Below are 16,719 nucleotides of genomic sequence, written 5' to 3' on the forward strand. Positions count from 1 at the left end.
TCCAGCCTGCAGACATCTCCTCGAAAATGTGGGAAGAAACTAGCCCAAGGCAATTAGAAAGCTAAGCTTGACTGGGGATGGAGTTGGGGTTATTACCTGGCAATTTTAAGAGTGAGCAACTAAGATTTTTCAAACTTGCAGTAACACCATGCTCTTTCAATTCTTATCAGCAGTCAAGAAGGTCACTACCACTTCCCCAAGGTTTCTGGTGTCCAGCTGATGTGGAATCATTCCAGATTTTCTTGCCACCTACTATGCACTGGGCCTGTGTTGTCCACACTACAGTAGCCATTAGCCTAGTCACGTGTAGCTACTGAGCACTTCAAAGCAGCAACTGAATTTTTTCTTAAAATTAAAATGTTTGTATGATGTAACTTTTTCTTCTGTATATTTTATGAACTCTAAATACAGATCAACTGTTTCCAATGAAAATTTAGCATATGAATTGGGACAGGCTCTAACAGTAAAATAAAATACACACTGGGTTCCTAAGACTTAGTAGCCCCCCCAAAACTAAACGATCTCATTAATCGTTTATATTGATTCCATATTGAACTAATAACCCTTTGAATTAACTTTAAAAGTAATTTTGAATTAATCTTCTACATTAATTTCACTTTTTTTCTTTTTTAATGTGGCTATTAGAAGATTTACACTTACATACGTGGCTTGCCTCACATTTCTACTGGACAGTGCAAGGCACTACGCTGCAGTACAGAACATGGAGGGATGAAGAAGCCAGGTAAGGCTCCTGCTCTCAGGAGTTTACAGTCCAGCAGGGGACCCCAGTTTGGTTTTTTTTTGTTGTTGTTGTTTTGTTTTGTTTTGTTTGACCATGTTGCGGGGCTTGCAGGATCTTAGTTCCCCGACCAGGGATCGAACCCATGCCCCTGCAGTGCAAGCGAGGAGTCCTAACTACTGGACTGCCAGGGAATTCCCCGCAGTTTGGTTTGGGATGGGAGAAGAGAATAGACAAGGTTAAGTGGGTTGGGGAGGTGGGCTGGCCACAGTACCCTTTCAGAAGTGGGTGATCCTGGGACTTCCCTGGTGGTCCAGTGGTTAAGATTCCATGCTTCCACTGCAGGGGGTGTGGGTTCGATCCCAGGTCGGGGAAGTTCCGGGTGCTACGCAGCGCGGCCAAAGAAAAGAAGTGGGTGATCTTGTTGACTCCTCAACAAGAGTCCCATGCGGCTGACACCAGAGAATAAGCACCACCGCCCCCCCAAAGCTGGCTCCCATCCCAGTTTTTTTCCCCCAGCTGGAAATCACACATAAAAGATGTCCTAACGTGCCAACCTCTGCCCTTTCCATAAGATCACCACTGACCTAGTCCTTCCTCCCCACTCTGCCTCGGTATCCCTGTAGAGTGGAGAGGTGGAGAAAAAAATAATTGTCTAGGAAAGCTTCTGAAGGGGGCGGACCTGGCACGCTCCAAGCATGGCAGTAGCTGAGAAAGCGGGCCAGGCTGGGGAGGGGAGGAGGAGCTGGCCCAATGCCCAGGGCTCCATGCCAGGCTGATCCAGAGGCAGGGCAGCCAGACAGGCAGGCAGTCGGGTGGGTTGACCAGCAAGGTAGGGGCTGGAAAGAAAAACACTGACCTACTGGAAGGTACAGGACCAAGCAGGGCAGATGCCACCACCAAGGGGTCAAAGTATTGGGGGGAGGAGCTGGAAAGCAGGGACACCACTGGAATGTATCTGTGGTCCCATGAACATGGTCTTTTAAAGGTATGAGACACACACACACTGTCCCACATGTGCTCCTGAACTAATTCTGAGGATAGGAAGGAAAAGCAAATCTCGGGGAGAAACGCTGGAATGGACGATATTCCCTCTCTGGCAGGCTCTTGTACTGTGTTTAATGTGCTCTTGGCCTACCTGGAGTCAGGGAAGAAGAGGCGGATTCACTAGGCCTCTTACATGACCAAGGACACACACACCCCATTAACCTGGCAATCGGAAGTTCCAATTGAAGAAAATCAGATTCCTACATTGAGGAAATAAGATTCATACACCGAGGTCTGAGAGGGTCTTAAATAGTCACCTTCATTTCATAGATGGAGAAACTGAGGCTCAGCAAAAGGAAAGAGACTTGGCAACTCTGAGGTAGGACTAGAACTCAGCTGGTTTATGCTGAGCATAAACCAGCCTCCTCCCAGGCTGGTTTATGCTCATCTCACCAAACTTCGCTTCTTTCTCTCTGACAAGAAGTGTTAACACAGCAGAAGTTGTATAGCCCCGATGTCAGCAGCAGGAAAAATGCCCATATCCTGTATGGCTAAGTGCATGCCAACTGGCTTTTACTGCATGCGGCTCCAATTTGGGCACAGGATTTAACTTGCAGAAGAGCTAACTGTACTATAATACGGCTGGATGACTGTCAGAGAGATTTGTTAGCAGGGAAAAAGTGTAGTCACCAAAAATTCTGTCTTGAAAAATTTCACGTTGGTTTGGGATAGGCAGGGCTGCAAAGGTGAGAGGCCGGTGGGAGGCGCCACCCGATGTTGGAAAGCAAGCAGAAGAGGAACAAATCCTTTGCTCAATTCACTCATTTCGGAAATACACCGTTTGGCTAGAGAGAGCTCACGGTTTTTTTTCTTGCCCATCTAGGCAGTGCCAGAGGAAGCCAAAACAGAAGCTGAGACAGTGGAGCTCTTTCCAGTCAAATTCCAAGTCGGCCTGGGCCAACTGCCACTCCCTCCCTCCACCGTGCTCTCTCTGCCTAGAACCATGCTTTCACCTGAGGGGCTCCTAGAGCCAGAGCTGGCCTCCTGAGCCCTACACAGTGTGAAGTGCGAGGTGTGATGAAGCCATCAGATTCAACCTAATGCATGGAGACAAACAGGAGAGGTGGCCCGGTGTAAGCAGTGCAACCCTGTTGGTGCAGGCAGCGATGGTGTGGATAAGAAATTAACCATTGGGGACACTGCTCACCTGCCTTCTCTGGCTGGCAGTGGGAAGCATTTCCAGGATCTTCTTCGGGGGGGGGCAGCAGCGCGGGTGTTAATTCGCTCTGACAGAGGGGAAGGTGGAGGGGGCCTAGAAAGACCACTTCCTGCCCCAGCCTCACTAGAGACGTTGGTTTAGCTCACCCCCCAGTGGAGATGTCAGCATCTCTCCAGAAAGCTTAAGAGACAAAAGGTCTGGCACTCTGGGGCCCAGAGACCTGGCTGAGGGTGGAGCTGACACCCGGAGGAAAGCCCTGCGGGGCATGCCTCGGAAATGGAGCAAGGTGGAGAGGCTCTCTCCTCAGGAGGGACGGCAAGCTTGGAAGCACAGCTCCAGGCTAGGATTTGGAGGCAGAGAAGCAAAGAAAAGGATACTAGACCAGACTCAAGAGAAATCAGTTTTCTGCAACTCACAATTTGCACTGAGAAAGACCCTAGTGGAGTTTGGGTACCTCTTGGAATTGTTAGCGTTCCTGCTAAAGGATGAGAATGCATGCCAGCATACGCTGAAAAATACGAATTCATCCTACTAGTGGAAAGGCGCTCTGGTGTGACCCTCCAACAGGAGGTTTAACAACCTCACGGAATCCTTGTCTCCTCTCCACGGCTGCCAACACAGACCTGTTGGTGGCCGAAAACTTCAGGAAGCTGCTGTTTGTTTCTTTCCAGCGTGTAGGTCTTCATCAGAATAACTCTCTTCTGACATGGACACCTACCCTGAGTTCTGCCCTGGCTTGTGCGGGAGCAAAATGCCCTCTCTGTAGAGGTCCTTCTCCCCAGCCCCAGACTCTACCAGGGCGTCACGACAGCACCATTCGAGACGGTTCTCATCCATCCTGGGGGGAGCAGGGGCAAGGTCTCTAACAGCCCAAGGGACGGCGAACACGGCCTTTCAAGAGGCCGGCGGAAAGCGGGCGTGGGCAGGGCAATTGAGAAAGAGGTGCCGGGGAAGGGCGGCAGCAGCTGAGCGTGGGGGAGGGCTGGCAGCAGCTGGGGGGGAGGAGGGGAGTCCTCATGAACGGGCAATTGAGAAGGGCCGAGCAGCTGAGCGGCCGGGCTGGCGTCGCCGGGCCTGTGCCCCACGTGGGCCGGCCCCTTCCCCCAGCCCCTCTCACCTCACCCAGGGGAAGCTGAGCGCTCGGCCCCGCACCCCGGCCGCTGGGTGGGCCGGGTCGGCAGAGCACAAGGAGGGGGACAGAGGATGTCCCCGGGGGCCCCCTCTGCTGCGGGGCCCGGCGGTCTAGAACGTTTTGCCGCCAGAACCCCCTCGGCGTCCCGACTCTCCCCTGCCCGTCCCACCCGGCCCAGGGGGCCCTGGGCTACGCGCGCAGGGCCCGGAGGGGGAGGGGACACGCGCCGGGGGCTGCCGGGTGGGGGTGGGGACCAGGACTTTGCCCTTTGTCTCTCTCTCTCCAGAGCCACCGGCCGAAACCCGACCCCATCAGTGAGCCAGGCAGCCAGCGAGGGGCAGGCTCCCCCTCCGGGGTCCTTTAGTAAATCCAGACCCGACCTCCCCGTGGTCAGGGCTGACTGAGGTGGTCCTGTGGGGGAGGGGGCTTCCCGCCTACGAACAGGCCTGCAAGCATTTAAGTGGGAACCGGCTGGGGGCAGGGGGCTGGGAGGGGGCTGGAAGTGGGGCCGCAGAAGCAGAAGGGGAGAAAATGGCCCGGGAGGCGGCATTCCTTGGAGACCTCGACTGGGCTGTGGGGAGGAGGCAGGACCCGGGCGGGAAGCCTCCCACTGAGAAGGCAGGAACTGAGGCCTGGGAGTGGGGTGGGCTGGGGGCGCGGAACCAAGACGCCTTCCGGGCCTCGAAAAAAAGACCCTCCCCTCCCAGGGCGTTCTGGGAGCCGCTACAGAAAATTTATAATCGAAGAGTCACACCTCCATGCAGAGTAGGGCACTTGTCTGGGGATGCGAATGACCTTCTTTTGTCTGCCTTCTTGGGGTGTCATCAATTACTGAGAGTCTTATTAATAACTCACGTTTACACAGTACTTTAGGGTTTACAATCCACACTCTCCTATGAGCCTAGAACACAGGTTGATTTGAGCCTCTAAACCACAGAAGACTGAGAATATTTTTATTTCCATTCTGCAATTCAAAAAGCAGCTCAGAGAGGTTAAGTGCCTAGTCCCAAGGTGACACTAGCCAGCCACTGTCACCACACCATGAAGCCGGCTGCTGATCATCAGAGAAAGGTAACTGGGTTCTCGCTCCTCAAAAACATGTACGAGCTATGAATTATGATTCTGCAGGCTTGTAACAAAGGTCAACTCTTTGTCCCTTCCTGCTAGGAGGAGGGGGGATGGGAGGGGAAGCCACTCGATCCCTGCGCCCTTCCCCCCAACCTCTCATTTTCCCCAGGTTTGAACCCAAACAAAAGGAAAGGGGAAGGGAAAAAAAAAAAAATTAGCCCAAAGCGCCAGCCCTGGCACCTAGAGGAATGCCAAAGGATGGAAGCTCTTAGAACTCAAAATAGCTACCAGCTTTTTTTTGCGGGGTTCATGGAGATGGGGAGGCTTCATATGAGGACACGAGGCCTGGGAAGATACTGACCCCAGATCCCACAGTGTGCACACATTTGGCAGAAGGGCAAACTGAGGTTGACGCCTGAACCCTAAACCACTCAAGTCCTTCTCCACTTCATTCAGCCCCCTTTCCGTGGTTTTTCACTAAAAGCAGAATTCCCATTTCCCATGATAGCTGCCCAGAGAAGGGGAGAATGTTCTTAGTTTTCTTCAACCATTCAAGATTGCCTGAAAATCCCAATGGTGAGAGGAAAAATAATGCAAGGCAAGTATGAAACACCTACGGAGGAAGGAGGCTCAGAGCAGGGAGAAGTTAATGTTGGGCATGTTTTTATTTGCTAGCCTTATGCTCTCCCCCCCCCCCCCGCAAAACATTCAACTTCTCTGAATGTTAGAGGATCAGCTATTCCCACCTTCTAAGAGAGCTCGGCCTTGAAGGTAGAAAAGCCTGGGTTTGAAACCCAACACCAGTATTCAAGGTATGACCTTGGCTAAGTTACCATAACCACTCAGAGTTCCAGCTTCTTCTTCTGTGGAATGAAGACTAATGCCTGCAGGGTTCTTAGGATTCAATGAAGGAACAGTGCCTAGCTCTGAGTAGATAGATACTCAATAAACGCTCCCTATTATTTTTTTTAAAGCATTTTAAAAATATTTATTTATTTATTTTTGGCTGCGTTGGGTCTTTGTTGCTGCACGTGGGCTTTCTCTAGTTGCGGTGCATGAGCTCCTCATTGCGGTGGCTTCTCCTGTTGCAGAGCACGAACTCTAGGTGAGAGGGCTTCAGTAGTTGCCGCACGTGGGCTCAGCAGTTGTGACTCGCGGGCTCTAGAGCGCAGGCTCAGTAGTTGTGGCCCACAGGCCTAGCTGCTCCACGGCATGTGGGATCTTCCCGGACCAGGGCTCGAACCCATGTCCCCTGCATTGGCAGGCGGATTCTTAACCACTGCTCCACCAGGGAAGCCCTGTGCTCCCTATTATGGCAGAAGGAACTCGTCTTTTGACCCACAGCACGTCACACAGAGCTCTAGAGAAAAGAAGATGCTCAATAAGGGAAATTATGGACATCTGCCATACTTACCTGGGGGCCTCTCCCCACTAGGATGCCATCCCTCTCTTCCAGAAGAGTTGTCTTCCCACAAACATCTCCCTGCCTGTCCACAGTGCTCTCCTGAATCCACTCCTATTTTTTCTGCCTGTCCTCCAAAAACACAGCTTAAGCTCACTCAAAGCCTACCTCCTGTTAGTTCCTGAGGTTGTGTGCCTCTCATTGTAGTCTCTTAGCCTCTGCTGTCCCACAGCTTTTCCTGGATCTAAAGTGAAAACACTGGAGGGCAGGAATTTTATCTTGCACCTCTTTTGTGCAGCTCCTCCTCCCTATGTCTCCCTTCCCTGCCCTGAAAAAGACCCAATAATGCTAAATAAAAACCCAATAAATAATCAAATGTTTAATTCAGGAGAGGGGTCAGGCAAAGACCCCCATTTTATACAGAATGAGGAGGTGGCCACCATGTAAGAAACAAAATTGGTGATCTTTAAATATGGCCAGAGGGAGGTGGGAATGGGGTGTTACTGTTTACTGGGTACAGTTTCAATCTTGCAAGATGAAAAGAGTTCTAGAGACGAACAGAGAGGATGGTGCACACCACTGTGAATGTTCTTAATACACCCGACCTGTACACTTAAAAATGGTAAATTTTATGTTATGTGTATTTTAGTATGTAAAATTATTTTAATTATTTCATATTAATTTTAATTTTTAATATAAAAATTTAATTTTAAATTTAGGTGGGTTTTTTTTTGGCTGTGACATTCAGCTTAGCAAAATAAAGAATAAAAAAATAAAAAAGGATACAGGTGGAAACCTAAAAGCTCCTGGAGAAAAATGATCTGATAAATTGTATTTCTTTGCCATCTCCACTCTAAAGACCAAGGTCTTTTGTTTGTTCTTCATTATATTTCTATAACCTGGCAGAGGGCATGTCAGTAGCAGACTCTGGGGCTTCTCTGGTGGCGCAGTGGTTAAGAATCCGCCTGCCAATACAGGGGACACAGGTTCTAGCCCTGGTCAGGGAAGATCCCACATGCTGCGGAGCAACTAAGCCCATGCGCCACAACTACTGAGCCCACGTGCCACAAGTACTGAAGCCCTTGCGCCTAGAGCCCGTGCTCCGCAAAAAGAGAGGCCACCGCAATGAGAAGCCCGGGCACCACAACAAAGAGTAGTCCCCGCTCGCTGCAACTAGAGAAAGCCCGCCCACAGCAACGAAGACCCAACACAGCCAAAAATAAATAAATAAATACATTTATTAAAAATAAATAAATAGTAGACTCTGAATAGATAAAAATAAGTGGGTGCATGCATATATGTGTGAATGAATGCATGATTAGAAGTACCAAGCTTTGGAGCAATATGCAAGCTATCAAATGTCTATACCATGTTAAATATTTTCTTACATGATTTAGTTGTAAATATATATATTTTTAAAATTAACACCCCACTCCATCTCCAAAAAATGGCTAATGACTGACTGGCAAGAGCCCCACACACCCAGGCTAAAGTGGCTGACCATGTGATGTTCTGAAGAGGAGAACAAAGGAACGAACTTGGGCCTAGACAGGCATCATTCCTCTTCTAGTTAGAAGTGTAGGGAATTCCCTGGCGGTCCAGTGGTTAGAACTCTGCACTTCCAATGCAAGGGGCAGGGGTTCGATCCCTGGTCGGGGAACTAAGCTCCCCCATGCTGTAAGGCATGCCCCCCACCCCCGCAAAAAAAAAAAGAAAAAAAGTTTAAAGGAAACTACTCAAGATGGTCAGGGGCAAGGGTGGGAAAGTGAAAGAAAGATGATCCGAGAGATCTGTGAGGTTATGAGGTTCGTGAAGATCATTTTATTCCACCTCTTGCCTCCCACAGCTTATTCTGGACAGATATCACTCCACCCTATTCTAAAAAGTCAGCAGAAGCGGCTTTGAATCAAACGGTAATAAACGTTGGGAGGAAACCTCTCTATATAAAATAACTTCAGTCAGCTAGATTTTCCCTTCTACATTAAATAAAAGGTTGCTGGAGTGGACACTCTAGAAAAGTGAAGAGATTGTTCTTCTTAACCCTGCCGTCTCCGCAGCCAACATCCTATTTACATCTCATCCTCGCTCAGAACACACTGGCTGCAGCCACCAACAGCCACGTCTGTGAAGGATCATCTTTGCCCTTTAATTTAGGGTTCTGTCTCCAAATCCTGCCAAAGCAACTGCTCTCTATTACAGTTGGACTTCTCCTCCCAAGCAACTTAGAGACCTGGAGGAGGAAGTGGCATAAATACGTCTAACTCTGAATAGATAGCCTCACCAAGCTTACTCCACCCAACAGCCCCACTCCAGTTCCTCTCTCCCCCCATTTTCTCCTCCTCAGAGTACCTGATGCAAAGGTGACAAGCCCGAAGCAATCCCAAATGCCACTCCAGAAAAGAGGCAACACACATCATTCCGCATAAACTAATTGTAAAACCCTTTATAGTAATTGAATAAAGTCACAAGCCTGTTAAATGGCCTAAAACCACATCCGGATTGGAAGCCCTTCTCCCCACCCGACTAGGAGAAGATTCAACCTTCATTCCCTGGACTGAGATGTGGAAAGGGGCTATAAGTCTGTGGGTTTGTGAGTTTGTACCTTTGGGGCAGGGAGGGCTGAAAAAAGCAAGTGGACATCAAAGTGGGTCCTGAGCACCCCTTTGGGGACTGTTTCCAGACCAGGTAGAGAAACTGAGACCACTGTGGCTTTGCTATCTAAGAGGCACGGGAAGGGGAGCCATGTATGCCGTCACTTCCTCCGCATCCAAGGGTCCCCAACTCCTGAATGCCTACTTTGTTAGCTTAAGCAAGAAGGGAACTTCAAGACAAACATGCCCATCTCCTACCAGATAGGGGAAGCTGCCCGTTTCTTCTTCCTCAGACCCCCAAAAGGACTTACACAGTCCCCTTCATCCTGAATTCTTACAACACCTCATCTGCAGAATTAGGATAGTTCTCCTCTCATCAAAGTCCTACCCTACATGCACTTTTGACAGGAGCACCAAAAGTGTGAAATTTCAGCGAGGAGCCTGGCCCAGGTTGAGGGCATCAACATTGCAATGCATGCTCCATTCTCCTAAGAGGATGGTTAAGAGACAGTGGTAGGGTCCACATCTAGGGGCTCTTGAGGGTTGCCCTGATGAGCTTCATCTCCTTCTCTCCTTCTGGCCTTTCCTTTCAGCACACAGGTGATCAAAAGCATCCTGCACACAAATCCCCTTCAATATGCCTATCCATCATCGTTCCACATAAAATACACGCCATATTCACAGAAGTGTACCTGAACACCATACCTGTTGCCTTAGATATATGGCCAAGCTGTTACACACAGTCCAAAGACAGGAGGCACAGGTCCACATGGGAAACAAATAATAGCTAATGTGTAATAGCACCAGCTTACAGTTAAGGCAATGACGGCTCAAGGAGGTTAAGTAACTTTTCCAGTTTCCCAGTCATTGCCTGACTCCAAAACTCTTGTTTTTGAGCACTGAGCTCTCCTGGAGAGACCTTTCCTCCACACTCCTGTAGGATTGAGTGAGGGACCTAGGGTAGGTCATGAGACTCTGACCTAATAATAGAGCTTCCTCCCTCCTTGAGCCTCAAGAATTCTGAAAATTATTCCTGTCCTCCCTGCTCCTGTTGCCAAAGAACTCAGACTCCACAAACAACCTTTACACAAAACAATTTTTTAAAAAATTTCTAAATTCTCCGATTTCTCCTCTTAAAGATTCTTACTATATCCAATCAACTAAACTATCCAATCACACCTCACTTAGACTTAACATTTTCCATTTCAGGTGGCCAAAACATCTGGATGAAGGACTAATTTTTTAACTGAAACTAACGCAAAATGAATAAAAATTGAAGCCTTCCTTAACCCACTTTTCCTAAGGAAACGGTGAAAGGATTGACTGGAATCCACAAAACAGATACATTGGAGAGGGAAAGAGAAAATGAAGAGAGATCCTCCACTTCTCCCGTCTCCACAACCTTCCCCCTAAACTATGGCCAAAATTCCCACCCATCCTGATGGGTCACTTATATGCCTTCAGCCACCAAAATGCTACTTGTCTAATAATCAGACTTGTCCTAGGGGTGCTGAAAATATCTGGACAATCCAGTCAAAAATTCTTTTACTCATCCAGCTGCTTGCTCTGTATTTCATACAAAAGCAGTTTACTGGTGGGCTCGCCATGCTCTCTGCTCTCTGCCACACGACCAGAACATCAAATCCTGGAAGCCTGGACTTCTGCACTAGGACTGCATTTCTGGTGGTGTTTGTTCTGTATACAGTTACATTTCAGTGTTTCGCAATCAGGTTTTCTCCAACTATATTAAAATGATGAGGTCCAGACCTACTTTTCTCCTGTGATTTACCCATAATCAACACACGTTTTATTTCAGCAGTCTGCGTTTAGGGTGAAAGCTTGTTCCAGCCTGTTGTTCCTTCATTCCATGACTATTTATTGCAAACCTACTGGCTGCGAAGGAGAAGCAGGTCTTACAAAGCGGGCTCTGCTTGTTCAATACTAGGATGACCCCTTGGACCCACTAAAAAGTACAGAGCCCCCTTTGAACAAACTCAAGTTCTTCTACTAGAATGCAGTTAACAAACTGGGGACTGGACATCTCCCTGCTGGCGATACGCCCTTGAAACGGTTTGTGTTGTCACAGGCACTCTCCTGGTTGATCATTTTCTAGCTAAATCAAACTTTTATCAATAACCAAAAAAGCATACATTTTGATTCCACGTTTTTTGAGGAGAGACCTTATTTGTTTTGACAGACATTTAAAAAGGTGTGGACTGGGCCCAGGTGGAAATGGTATTATGCAAATTTGACATTAACATGGAGTCAAACACTGGCTGAGACCCTGAGAAAGATCTTCAAAGCCTCACCAGTGGCCAAATGGAAGACCTGTTGTCAATCTTTTACAACATAAATAAAACCCATCATAGAACCTCTGGTTACTATTACTCCCTTTGTTATTGTTTCAGTCAGCCTTTGGAACATGGGGACACACAGTCCATCTACTGAAGATTACAGATTATGCGATGCTGTTAACTCTCCAAGGTTCTATGCCCCATGGCCAAGGGGCCTCAGCTCCTGGGAGAGGGCAACAGTTAACATGGACTTCCATTTTCTCTCCACCTCTCCATCCTCTTACTTTCCCCTGACCTGCTCTTTTCCTCCCTCCCCTGACTCTTCACTCCACAATCACCCTCCAGCCTTTCTTTAGCTTTTGCCTTAGAATGTAAAGGGCTTGAGACAGCGCGGGCGCTGGAAGGTCTGCACCGCGGGGCCTGGGACCTCTCCCAGTGGGGAAGGCTGGGGAAGCCGCGGCGAGGTTTGGGATCTGGGGGCTCCCAGGACGAAGGCGAGGCTGTGGGCCGGCGCGCCGCAGCCAGGGGTCTCGGGACCCTGGGAAAGGAAGCCCTCGTCGGAGACCCAGGCCTGCGGATGTTCCCGGGCAGGGGCTGGTTCAAAGGCAGGCGAGGGCCCCTGCGCGGAGCGGGCAGAGATTGCGAGGCCGGGGCTGGGCTTGGTCTGCGGCAGGCGGGGAAGGGCAGCGGGGCCGGCGCGGGCTCTCCAGGAAGCGCCTCCAGCGCCGCCGCGACTTTCTCTGTTTTTTGAAAAAGCGAAGGGAAGGCAGGCAACTCCGAAAGCAAAAATCGCCTTGCCCTGGGCTGAATCTACCACCCGTCTTCCAAACCTGGTGTCTGCGACCCCCTCTCACCCCGGGTCGCTCGACCCGATTGGATGTGTTTTCCTTCTGCGTTTGACGGGGGTTTCTTCCGTGGTGTTTGGTTCCTGTTTAGCCTCGGGTGGTGGGTCGCTTGTTCCGAGGCTGTTTCTTCGTCCTTCGCACTCTGTGGCATTGTGGTGCGGAGTACTTTCCGCCGGAGGTGAGAAATGACGGACCTTTGCAGCGGGCGCAATCGACTGGGCCTAAGAACTGCGGCTGTAGAGCCGCGCCCGCTTGAAAAGGGAAAAAAAGCGGCAAATCAAAAAAAAAAACATCAGCGAAAGATGAGAGAGCGATAGAGAGGAGATCGAGACGAGAGACAACTGCGAAAGTAGCGCGAGAAAAAAAAGACTAGCGACCCTGCGCTATGATATCTCTCGCTATCTCTCTCGGCTCTCTCAAACTCTCCTCCACACGCTCGTCTATCACCTCGCTAGCTCTCTCTATATCTATCTCTCGATGATCACCCCATCTTCAATCTCTCTCTCCCACTATCTCTCTCCCTCTCTCTCTCTCTCTCTCTCTCTCTCTCTCTTTTTTTCTCCCCGTCTGGAATTTCCAACCCAGGACTAACTCGTCTGATTTTTCCAGTCTCCCCTGCTTTTTTCCTCCTCCTCTTTTCTCTCCCAAACACTCCCATCCCAAAATCTAAGCTGCACTTTCTGGAAGGCATTAGCCACATTTTAAGAATCTTTTAAGAGGATGGGGAGCGAACAAGACTGAATTTAAATTCTAACAGCTGCTAAAATGTCTGTTCTTCAAACGCCTTTGCTTCATACATTTATTCTAATAACAACATCATCAACACTACCACCCCCCCACACACACGAAAATCAACACAGGTACAACCAATACATATCTCTTCAACACAAAAACCCTTAGACTTCTACAAATAGCACTTAGGTCTCCCTCTTTTCACTTAACTAAAATTTTAATGTTTTAAAATTTTATACTCACTAGCCAATCTCAATGGTATCTTTGTCAACTGGCTGTTACACATTATAGAATAAATAAGCTCAAAAAATAAGCCTTAAAAGTACCCAAACACATAAAATATGATTCAAATGACATATATTAAGGTAATTTTAAAAGATTAGAAGCTCTGGACCTTTGAATCAAGATTCTTCCAATGGGAATGTCATGTATTTTGTCTCTAAAACATAATTACAAGAAAGAATGTTTTGCTCTTGTTCCAGCAAAATCTATGCCATTAAAACACTTTACATTTGAAACAGCTAACTATACTTTGAATAAATTAGTGATGGGAATTACAATTCTTCCCCCCCTTTACTCAAAAGTTCTCCATCTGGGAAACCACTGGAGTAAAATTTCATCTTTCTACTTTGGGTTAGAAAATAAAGTGTTCTGGAAACCTACAACTCTTCCAAAGGATAGTCATATACCACTGTCTTTAGGAAAGTCACCTTGAAATACTGGGCACTAAATAACAAGTTAAAGATTTCTCTAGCAGTGAAAAAAACTTAATTTATGAATTTGTAAACATTTATTTTCTAGGTGAAAATTAAAATGGGCAAAGTGAATTGATTTCCACCCTTCCTCCAAACAGCGCAGAAAAATTAAGAATCAACTTATTTAAAACTCAAAAACTTGATATTAGTAAGAAAACCTTTTACTAAAAGTGTCACAAACCGTTTCTACTTTAAACTTACTAGTTGATTATCTGGTCAGACGTATCTTTCAACCATAACCACTAAGGCAAAAGTGCCTGCAAGTACTCCCACCCTAGTACTTGTCCTCCTTTATAGTTGTTTTTTAAAGACATTCCCTTGTTTCTTAACAACCCCCATAATTAATTTTCAGCCCATAAGAACAATTTTCCTTAAAGGCAAACCCATTTCTGAAGGCAAAATTTTTGTCTGTTTTGAAAACATTTAGTAATCCAATTATTTCTTCAGAGTCTCTGCAAATCACTTAAAAATATTTTTGCCACTTACGAGACATCCCTTTGCGGAGATTTTTAAAGCAACTAACTTCAGAAAATTAAACCATAAAATCAGAATTAAGTTTGAATACCTTCTCTTCTGAGAGTTCTCACACTTATAGGGCTAGGAGACCAATTTTTGTGTGCTTTTTGATATTTAGAAATTTAAGGGAAAGTGGTATTAGCCCACCTCATTTTAAGTCAGAGAAAACAGCCATTAATCTGCCTAAGGGAATCAAGGTCTTTAACTTGAACACATTTCACCTAGAGAAATGCAGTACATCTCTTCACTTCTTTTCTTAACAGCAACAACTTTTATTTTGATGACACCAGTGGACAGGAGGTATGCTATCTTTAGGCCACATTCCTCTAGAAAAAGGCACACACAGTGGCAAATGAAACAAAAATTTAATTCCCTTTTAAGGAATTTTCTCCCCAAATACCCAAGCCTCACCAACATGATACCCCTCTACCTTAACTACTCAAGTGTCTTAAAAACAAACAAACAAACAAACAAAAAAAACATACAAATCCTTTCCACAACTGTCTTTAAAATGCTTTTGGTTTTCCTCCTTTGTCCTAATACTTGACAGTGAATATATACAAATTCTCAACAATAAGCTGAAACTCTTGACCAAAATTCCAACACTGACTAAGAGGGTATTTGGGAAGGTGAGCTCAAGAGAAATTTAACGCCACCCATTTTAAAAATTCAACTTAATGTTTTCAGTTTTTCAACTTAAAGTTCAGTCTCTTGAGTTCTTAAAAAGGAATAAATTATATTTAGCAAATAGATACAAGGTTAAAATAAAATATATTAATACTTCAAAATCAGTTAGAGTTAACTGCTAAAAAATATTTTATCATTTTCTTGGTAACCCCCCTCTTAAAAAAAAAAAAAAAAGAGGAACATTTAGGTTGCCAGGTTTTTAGGAATCTCTTAGAAATGTTTAAAAAGTCATAATTCATTTGGAACTGAGTACATCAAGAAGAGTTCTCTATTTTAAACAGTAAAAACAATATATATATATACACACACAAAATATATATATGCACCATTGTTCATTTTGCTTAAAATATATTAGTCATAATTAATTAACTAGTTCCGGTTCTATACATCATGAGACTGAAAAAGCCAGGAACAAACCAACTGAAGAAATACTTTCAGACAGACTAAAAACACATACCACAACACGCTTCCTCAAAGAACACAAAATGATAGAGAGCAAACTGACTTCATGAAAACAAACTTTCTTTTTTTAAATCCTAAAACTTCAAAAATTGATTCATTGTAGAAAAATGAAGTGCCTTGCCACCACTCAGAAAAAAATAAAACACAACTGACTCAATGTTTGTGCTCAAAAATTATTTCAGGAAGGGGGGGAGAATACACAAAAGATTGAATATGGGTGTGGAAGGGAAGATTTTGTGCCCACTCCTCACAAACCCCACCCCTTCCCAACTCAAAGGAGCCCTCAGTGATACATTTTGGAGAGAACGAGGAGGAGCCTAAAAATGGCTTTAAAGCAAGCAGATGGCTTAGGGGAAAAGATCCATAAACACTGTGCACCATGAAAATTAAAATATAAATGTTTTGGGTTCCATTTCATCACATTTTGCTATTTTCTTGCTTATCACTTTATTCCCTTTAAAATTTAAACCATCCTTTAGAGCAAAAGAAAAAAATTCCATATATTTCAGAATTCCAGTTATTCTGGTTATTGTCCATCAACATGTTTCAAACACTTAGCTTTCAGGTCAAATATCCACTATCTTCTCAGTAGATCTACTGATGTCAGTGTACATAGTTCTCTCATTCCCATCTCCAGGAAATGCTTCCAAATAAGACTTTTTTTCTTTCTTCTGATTTTATTGTCTCTTTACTCCTAACTCTAATTGCCTTTCCAGTAACAGAGTATTTCAAGCACTTGAGGTTACATCACAAGCTCTATAAACATAGTTACAAGCCATATTGATCATCTATAGAAACAATAGTTCCAAGTTACTTAAATATCTCAAGCTAAACCACGAACAGATTTTTCTCACATTAAACTTTCTAGACTCTCTTAACTGCCTTCAGAAAAACACAGCCACCCACCTGCACCTTCCCACCCAGAAAAGGCCAGGAACTATTCTAAAATGTAGCAAGTTTCCAGTTGAAATGAGGGGAGAAAGCGAGGAGAAGATCAAAGACTTACTGGAGGCTGCAACATGAGAGAAAACTCTGCACTGTCAACATGTTTAAAGTCAGGTCTGAGAAAGCAGAAAGACTGCCCTTATACTTTCCAGCCAGAGTTCAATGAAAGATCTGAACCATGAATCAGCTTTGGGGATAACATGATAAGAGTTACCCCCTTTGGTGAAGTGAGGATAGGAAGGTATTGGAACACTCTCTCTCTCTCTCTCTCTCTCTCTCTCTCTCTCTCTCTCTCTCTCACACACACACACACACACACACACACACACACACACACACACACAC

At 46.1% G+C, this 16,719-nt stretch overlaps 1 protein-coding gene across 2 annotated transcripts in view; it reads right to left on the minus strand.

Annotated features, from left to right (window-relative positions):
- IGF2BP1 (insulin like growth factor 2 mRNA binding protein 1) overlaps window positions 1-16,719 on the minus strand; it is a 38,920-nt gene that overhangs the window by 19,698 nt on the left and 2,503 nt on the right. The window lies entirely within an intron of this gene.

Source organism: Monodon monoceros, unplaced genomic scaffold, assembly GCF_005190385.1.
Source record: "Monodon monoceros isolate NGI ecotype Baffin Bay Population unplaced genomic scaffold, NGI_Narwhal_1 Super_Scaffold_9, whole genome shotgun sequence".
NCBI classification, from domain to species: domain Eukaryota; kingdom Metazoa; phylum Chordata; class Mammalia; order Artiodactyla; family Monodontidae; genus Monodon; species Monodon monoceros.